The 8,119-nt window shown below is 38.2% G+C and overlaps 1 non-coding gene across 1 annotated transcript; it reads right to left on the reverse strand.

Moving 5' to 3' along the window:
• Positions 1–6,577: 6,577 nt before the first annotated feature.
• TRNAR-GCG (transfer RNA arginine (anticodon GCG)) lies at positions 6,578–6,649 on the reverse strand. Its single transcript has one exon. It is a non-coding gene; the product is annotated as a tRNA-Arg (tRNA).
• Positions 6,650–8,119: the final 1,470 nt, after the last annotated feature.

The raw sequence follows: 8,119 nt of genomic DNA on the forward strand, positions 1-8,119 counted from the left end.
ATATAGCTGTGGTCATCAACACAGTCTGGCATTGGTGGAGGCATAGAAGATAGACTAATAGAAACAAAATAGAGAAACCAAAAGCAGACCCACACAAATATGACCAATTAATTTAACCTCAGATATGCAGATGACACCACCCTTATGGCAGAAAGTGAAGAGGAACTAAAAAACCTCTTGATGAAAGTCAAAGAGGAGAGTGAAAAAGTTGGCAACATTCAGAAAACTAAGGTCATGGCATCTGGTCCCATCACTTCATGGCAAATAGATCGGGAAACAGTGGAAACAGTGTCAGACTTTATTTTTTTGGGCTCCAAAATCACTGCAGGTGGTGATTGCAGCCATGAAATTAAAAGACACTTACGCCTTCAAAGGAGAGTTATGACCAACCTAGATAGCATATTAAAAAGCAGAGACATTACTTTGCCAACAAAGGTCTGTCTAGTCAAGGCTATGGTTTTTCCAGTGGTCATGTATGGATGTAAGAGTTGGACTGTGAAGAAGGCTGAGCACCGAAAAATTGATGCTTTTGAACTGTGGTGTTGGAGAAGACTCTTGAGAGTCCCTTGGACTGCAAGGAGATACAACCAGTCCATCGTAAAAGAGATCAGTCCTGGGTGTTCATTGGAAGGACTGATGCTGAAACTGAAACTCCAATACTTTGGCCACCTCATGCGAAGAGTTGACTCATTGGAAAAAGACCTTGATGCTGGGAGGGATTAGGGGCAGGAGGAGAAGGGGCCAACAGAGGATAAGATGGCTGGATGGCATCACTGACTCGATGGACATGAGTTTGGGTAAACTCCAGGAGTTGGTGATGGACAGGGAGGCCTGGCGTGCTGCGATTCATGGGGTCGCAGAGAGTCGGACACGACTGAGTGACTGAACTGAACTGAATTTTGGACAAAGAAGCAAAATTAACTCAATGAGAGGAAATGTAGTTGAGATTTATTTTTAAGTCAATAAAGGAGAGTTTGCTTCCTAATAATATAATATAAATCATTAACATTTATTTTTATAACTTGTTTTTGACTTATTTATACTAAGTTAAGGGTTCTTTCTTATATATCCTATTTTAAATGTTACTAGTGGATGGTTTTACTTCTTAAAAAATTCCTCAAAAATATTTCTTTCTGCAAAATCTAAAACAATTAAGAAATTAATTTTAGTGTTTCCTTATGCATATAGGTTAAATAATTTGTCCTCTTCCTCCTGGTTTCCAATAATGGCTTGCTTAAGGGAAATGATGATAGATTGACTCATTATTTTAATATTATATATATTCCCATCTATTGTTGTCCCATGCTTAAGGTTAAGTCCATGTGACCACTACCAATTCTTTTATATGAGTTTTATTCATCCTTTTTAAAGATTTCTCTGAATCTTTACCTGTTCACAAATGCCTTCCCTTTGCTTAAACCAATGAAAATAACTTACTTTGATTCACAATTTTTATCAACTGAAGTTTAAAAAATTATTCTATTTCATGTGGTTGAGGGGGTGGAGAAGTCTGAGTTTAGCCTCAAAGTTATTTTTTCCTTTGAAGATGACTGGATCTTTCCTGCTTAGGTGTTTACGTGATTATTTTCTTGAACTTTTTAAGAATCGGCCAGCTTATGCTCCAATATGTATTATTGTTTTCACTTGGTACATGGTAGGCTCTTTCAGTTCATGGACTTGGTGTATCTTATTTAAGCTAAGGACATTTGTTTCTAATGTAAGTTGTGGTTTTAACTCTGTATTTTTGGCTTTGTTTTCTTTCTGGGATTGTGTGCATTTTCTTAGTCATATACTCAATTTTATAAAAATAATCTTCATTTATAGCTTTTATCATACATATGCTGGTATACCAATTATACAAACATACAAATTATTGTTGTGGTTGTTAGTTGCTAAGTCGTGGCTGACTGTTTGCAACCCAGTGGACTGTAGCCTGCCAGGCTCCTCTGTCCATGGGATTTCCCAGGCAAGAATACTGGAGTGAGTAGCCATTCCCTTCTTCAGGTGATCTTCCCAACCCAGGAATCCAGCCCGTGTCTCCTGCATTGACAGGTGGATTATTTACCCCTGAGCCACCTGGGAAGCCCATACAAATTGTACCTTTGTACAAATTATACAAATATACAAATTATATCTTTATAATTTGTACCTGAAGTAAACTGGTCTGTTCCTTGAAATGCTTCTCAAGTTTACTCTCCATATTACTGATTTTCTTTTCAGTAGAATTTGTTCTGTCTCTGAAGCCACCCATTTGTAGATTCCAATTCTGTGATTATATTTTAAGTGACCTTATGGTCTTTCCTTATTCCTTTTCAGTTCACTTTTTTTTTTTTCACAACATATTGATAATTAAAACTTATTTTTGTGAAATAAGTACTTTGCTTGTGATAAGCACTTTTCCAAATTTTATATACATTCTATCTTATTAATTTTAAAGAGGAGAAATAAACTCAATCTTGATAATAAATAATGTTTCTGGTATAATTTAGCCCATCACAGCCCATGTTGGTTATTGAATTTATTCTTTCCCAAATATTGACACAAAATGTACCTGAGTTTCCAAGGCCCAACAAGCATTGATCAGGTATAGAGCTACTGATCTTATCTAGGCTCTTTTTGGTGTCTCTCAAGTTCTGTGACTGTGCAGTGGTCAGGTGACATGTGCTTTTCTTCATGCATTCTGTGTCAACCTTCCCTTTCCCCTTCTACCAGGTTCTCCTCCAAGGGTCATTCATTTTCCTTTTATTTCTTCTATTCTGGTCTTGTGTCATTAGACCCAGGGCTATGGTGTTATCAACATTCATTTTCTGTATCAGCATTTTATATTCTGCATTATATAGTCCAAGATTCTGAAGGGAGAAGCTCATATGACTCTTTCTGGCTCAGAACCTGAGTCCCAGAAGATCAGAGCAATTACAGCTTAGTGTGCTTTTAAGGCAGTCTTTGAGTCCTAAGCCTCAGGAAAATAGTTTTAAATGATGAAAATTGTAACTAGTATGTGTTACTGTTAGTTTAGGTGTTTTTGTATGATTCATGCCAGCTTTTGTCTTTTTCTGCGTTGTTATATGTCTTGGCTGGTTCAGACTGTTTTAACTAAAACACCATAGACCAACTGACTTATAAATGACAGAAATTTGTTTCTTATAGCTCTGGAGGAAGTCCAAGATCAAGCTACTGGCAGTTTCTATGTCTGGTGTGGGCTGCCCTGGTTCACAGATGGCTGTCTATATGCCCTCACATGATAGAAGGGGGAAGGGAGCTTCCTGAGGTCACATTTATAAGGGTACTCATCCCATTCATGAGGGTTCCACCTTCATGCTCTAATCACCCCCTAAAGGCCCCACCTCCTAGTACCATCACGTTGGGGAAACAGGTTTCAATATATGCATTTTGTGAAGATGCATTCAGTCTATATCATTAAAGGGATATAAATTGGAAGTTTGGTGAGAATGAGTTACAGTCTACTATCCTGTTTCTGTGATCAAAATGTTTGAGGTTGGTAGTCATATACGATGGATTAAAGAGGCAAGTTAGCATCATGTAGTACAATTCTTAAATGAAAAACATTTAAGAGAGAAGTAATTCAAGTCAAAAAGTAAGACATTTTCAAGGTTAGAATTCAGGATTGCTGTTAGAATTATGAATTGCATTTGGAATATGAGTTTACAGCACTTTGTCAGGTTGAGATAAACAACACTGCTCATATTCCTTTGACCTTGAAAAATGCAGATATCCATTTCTCCCTGCATCCCGAGCACCGTACACAATGTACCCGTTTAGTTGATGTTTCATACAACTTCTGAATTGACTGATGGAAGGCAGGAAATGGGAAGATGTTCTTTATTGTGACTGCAGGAAACTTTTATCAATGCACTCCTTATCCAGTGACTTTCCAGGTTGTCCAAATGATTTTTGATTGGGAGAGAAGTAGTAAAAATAAACTATTTGGATTTGGAGTGAGAGTAAGTCTGAGAAAGGGTACGGGTGATCTCAAGATGGAAATAGAGAACAGGTAAGGTGCAGCAGCAATGGAAAATTGTGAAGCTGAGTCTGCGTGGTACCATTGCTTTAAGTGTTTGGAGCTGCAACAGATGGGATACTGAAGAATGTTCTTAATAACCTGCTACTATGCCTACGGTTCATTCATTCAGTTAATATTTATTGAATACCTTTTGCATGCAAGCACCCATTCCAAGTGCTGGAAACATAACATTGAACAAAGTAGTTAAATCCTACCCTTAAGAAGTTAACATTTGTGGGGAGGGTTGTGGTAGAAAGGCAAGGTTACATAATAAATCTTGCTCAGTCATATCCATCTGTATGTGACCCCATGGTCTAGAGCCTGCCAGGCTCCTCTGTCCATAGAATTCTCCAGGCAAGAATATTGGAGTGGGTAGCCATTCCCTTCTCCAGGGGATCTTTCTGACTCAGAGGTCAAACCCGGGTCTCCATTATTGCAAGCAAAATCTTGACCGTCTGAACTACCCAGGAAGCCCTTATAAGTCACATCACATGCTAGAAAGTGGAATGGTAGGAGCATAACTAACAGAGTGCATTTCAGATAAATTGCTCCCAGCCAAAGTGGATCGCCTCTATTATTTGAATGGCCGATTGAGTAGTTGGGCTTCTCAGAGGCATAGATAAATGCATTTGTACCCATAATCTTGTTTAATATTAACAGACATTTATTTACATGAATGTGATGCAGCTTAAACCAGTTTTTAAATGAACAGATACACCTGGCACAAGTCAGTAGCTACTTCACGAATCTTTTACTGTTTCCAAACTTTACCTAATCCAGCCCTAACGCTGAACGCTCAATATTTCCCTGTTTGTTTGAGGCTTATTCATGGCTCTGAGACCCCTAGCAACCCCTTCACAGTGTTCAAGTTCCTACAGTTTTCCTATAACTGAGTCTCTACAGGCTGTCCAGTCCTGCTGTCCTCTATTCAGTGCTTACTCTGTGTTTATCTGAATCATGGGAAGATAGCTTTATGCTCCATTTAGCCCCTCAAAGGCCAGAGAGGAGAGATTACCACACAGTGTGCACACTGGTCACTATCCTGAATCTAGCCTTAATTGTCCTTTTCTAATCACCAGGGAAACCTCTCTCCTTCCATCAGGTATTTGTTTTTACTGATTAATTACTTCCATCCATTTAAAACTAATTTCCTTGGAAACTCCTCTAGCTGACTTCTTAATTATGTTTTCCCCAAGCCTGGCCATTGTCAGAGGACTTACTTGGTATTAAAGAGATTATGTTTCTATTCCCATGAATATTTTAATACTTTAAAATGATCTTAATTGTGTTTAAAACAGAGATGATAGTTTGGGGCACAGGAAGCAAATTGCAGGGAGTAAAGGTATGATAGGAAAGAAAATTTAAAAGAGAGTGGGGAAAATGAGCAACAGCGAAGAATTTGGAAACAAATGAAGGTAAAGAAATGAAAATTAGCAAAGTTAAATAATATATTTTGGGTAATTCAAGCACATTTTCCATGTTAGTATTAGAACTTTTTCTGGGCACTGTATGCCCCTAAAACATTTCTTAATTTTGGGAGCAAAAACCCCAACGAGTATAGTGAACAGATACTGTCAGTAGATATAGATAAATAAACTGCCTTGTTGGCAAGGGAACAACCCCTGGCAACCATAGTGTGTATGTGATTAAGCACCCTAGAAGCCTGAGTTCCTCAGGTCCTTTGTTGTTGTTGTTGTTTAGTTGCTAAGTCGTGTCTGACTCTTCTGTGACCCCATGTACTGAGCCTGCCAGGCCTCTCTCTCCATGGGATTTCCCAGGCAAGAATACTGGAGTGGGTTGACATCTCCAGAAGATCTTCCTGACCCAGGGATCAAACCCATGTCTCCTGCATTGGCAGGCAGATTCCTTATGAATGAGCCACCTGGGAAGCCTGAAGTGGTCCTACAACATCTATTCCCATAATAGTATTATGATAAAATTTACCCATAAAATTCTCAAAGGGAGAGTAAATAAATGAGAGTCTATGTGGGATATAGGATTAGAATGGTTAAATGGTATACATTTTTAGTTATAAGTTAAATCTGGAGACCCAATGTATAGCATGGTGACTGTAGCTAATAACAGTGTGTTGTTCACTTGGAATTTGTTGAGAGAGCAGATCTCAGGTATTCTAACCGCCCCCCCCACCCCACCCCCACACACAACCATGGGAGGTGAGGGATATTTTAATTAGCTTGATTGTGATAATCACTTCACAATGTGTACCTATATCAAAAACATCATATTGCACACCTTAAATATATACATTATTTCTTTGTTAACCATACCTGAATAAAACTGGGAAAAAATGCTCCTCTTAAACCTGCTTTCAAAATAGCAGCACAATATCACTGAACATGGAGTTGGAAAGAAATACACACATTAGGATGACTGGTGAGTGTGAGCAGCTTTAGCAGAACACTTAGATTATGTTTAGTCACTCAGTCGTGTCCGATTCTTGCGACCCCATGGACGGTAGCCTGCCAGGCTCCTCTGTCCATGGGATTCTCCAGGCAAGAATACTGGAGTGGGTTGCCTTTTTCTTCTCCAGGGCTCTTCCCAACCCAGGGATCGAACCCGGGTCTTCTGCGTCGCAGGCAGACTCTTCACCAACTGAGCCAGCAGGGAAGCCCCTTCCCTGAGCCACCAGGGAAGCAGAACACTTAGTTTATCCTTAATTGGTTTGTTTTGATGCATGCCCATCTATACAGTTTTATCAACAATTCTTTTTTACATGTATAGAAAATACATGTGATTTAAGTGATTTAAAGTTCAAACTTTCCTCTAAGATTCTTTTTGTGTTGCTGTTGTCATCATGTGGCTACCTTCAGCTTTATTCCTTATATGGAAACCCAACTAATAATCTCTACGTTTCCTGTCTCATGATACAGTGAATGCTTTATGAATAATAATTAATTACTCATACCCATTATTCTCTTTTTTTTCTTTGGCACCGTACTTTTAATCCATAGACTTTGGTCTTCAAATTTAGTGGAAGTCATATTGTGAGATAATTTAGATTTAATGAGATTTACCTGAAAAAGACAATTCACTTTTGATTAGCTGGAAAACTGCCTGTCTAGCTTTGAAAATGGCAGGGTTGCTGTCAGTAAACCATGCCCTAACCTTTAGCTTTGTGGCTGAATGCTTTAGTTGCTTTTCTTTCCAAATCAATGAAGCCAGTTGGTCCACTGACCTTTATGAAAATGAAAACAGCATTATGGTTTTTTCTTCTTACCTACTTGAACATTTGTCATTTTTAGTGAGGCATCAGTAGGAATGTGTGTGTGTTTGAATTTATGTGTTTCTAGTGAAGATGGGGTATTAAGCTTTTATGCTAAAAAATAAACTATATGGAGGAAAAGTCTAATATTTCTAGAAGTGAATTCTTTCTTTTGTGTTATGTTCAGTGGAAATATTTAGACCTATCTCACCTTATTGACCATATGTTTTTTATTTTACAGTATCTGGTGCTACTGTTGACTGGTTGCTTGAAACACTCATCTCTGTGGTTTCCCAGACATTGTTCTCATAATTTTCCTCCCATCTCTTCAGTTTATCCTTATCAAGAACTTTAATGAACTCCTCTTTCTTTGCCTGCCTTGAAAGTACTGGAGTTTACTGGACACTATTCGTGACCTGTTTTTTTCCCTCCGTGTTTGGTGTACTGTTCTCTTCCATACTATTCTCATGCTCATGGAACACAGTGTGATTTTCTTGGTCTCTTTGTTCACTTACTCTAATTGGCTGTTGATCGTTAGGTTCAAGATAAAAATGGAGACTTACTAATTCTCTACTGTAACATCTTTGGTCCATAACTAAAATTAGAAATAAAACTACCTTTTAAGATATTTTGATACCTTCTTATCTTGCCTTTTGAATAAGCCTTCTTTTTACCTCAACCCTCTGAACCTCAGCATTTTGGTTTGCTGTGCGTGGAGCAAGACAGACTTGGTTTAGTGACAACTTGACCCCTCTTTTCCATTTCTTCTTCTTGCTAGATCAGAGTTTTAATTTCTCTTCTCTTCCAAATTTAACATGGAATTCATGAAACTTCAAAATCAATCTTATATTTCCGGAAGGAATGGGAGAAGTTCA

Source organism: Dama dama, chromosome 18 (genome assembly GCF_033118175.1).
Source record: "Dama dama isolate Ldn47 chromosome 18, ASM3311817v1, whole genome shotgun sequence".
Lineage (NCBI taxonomy): Eukaryota > Metazoa > Chordata > Mammalia > Artiodactyla > Cervidae > Dama > Dama dama.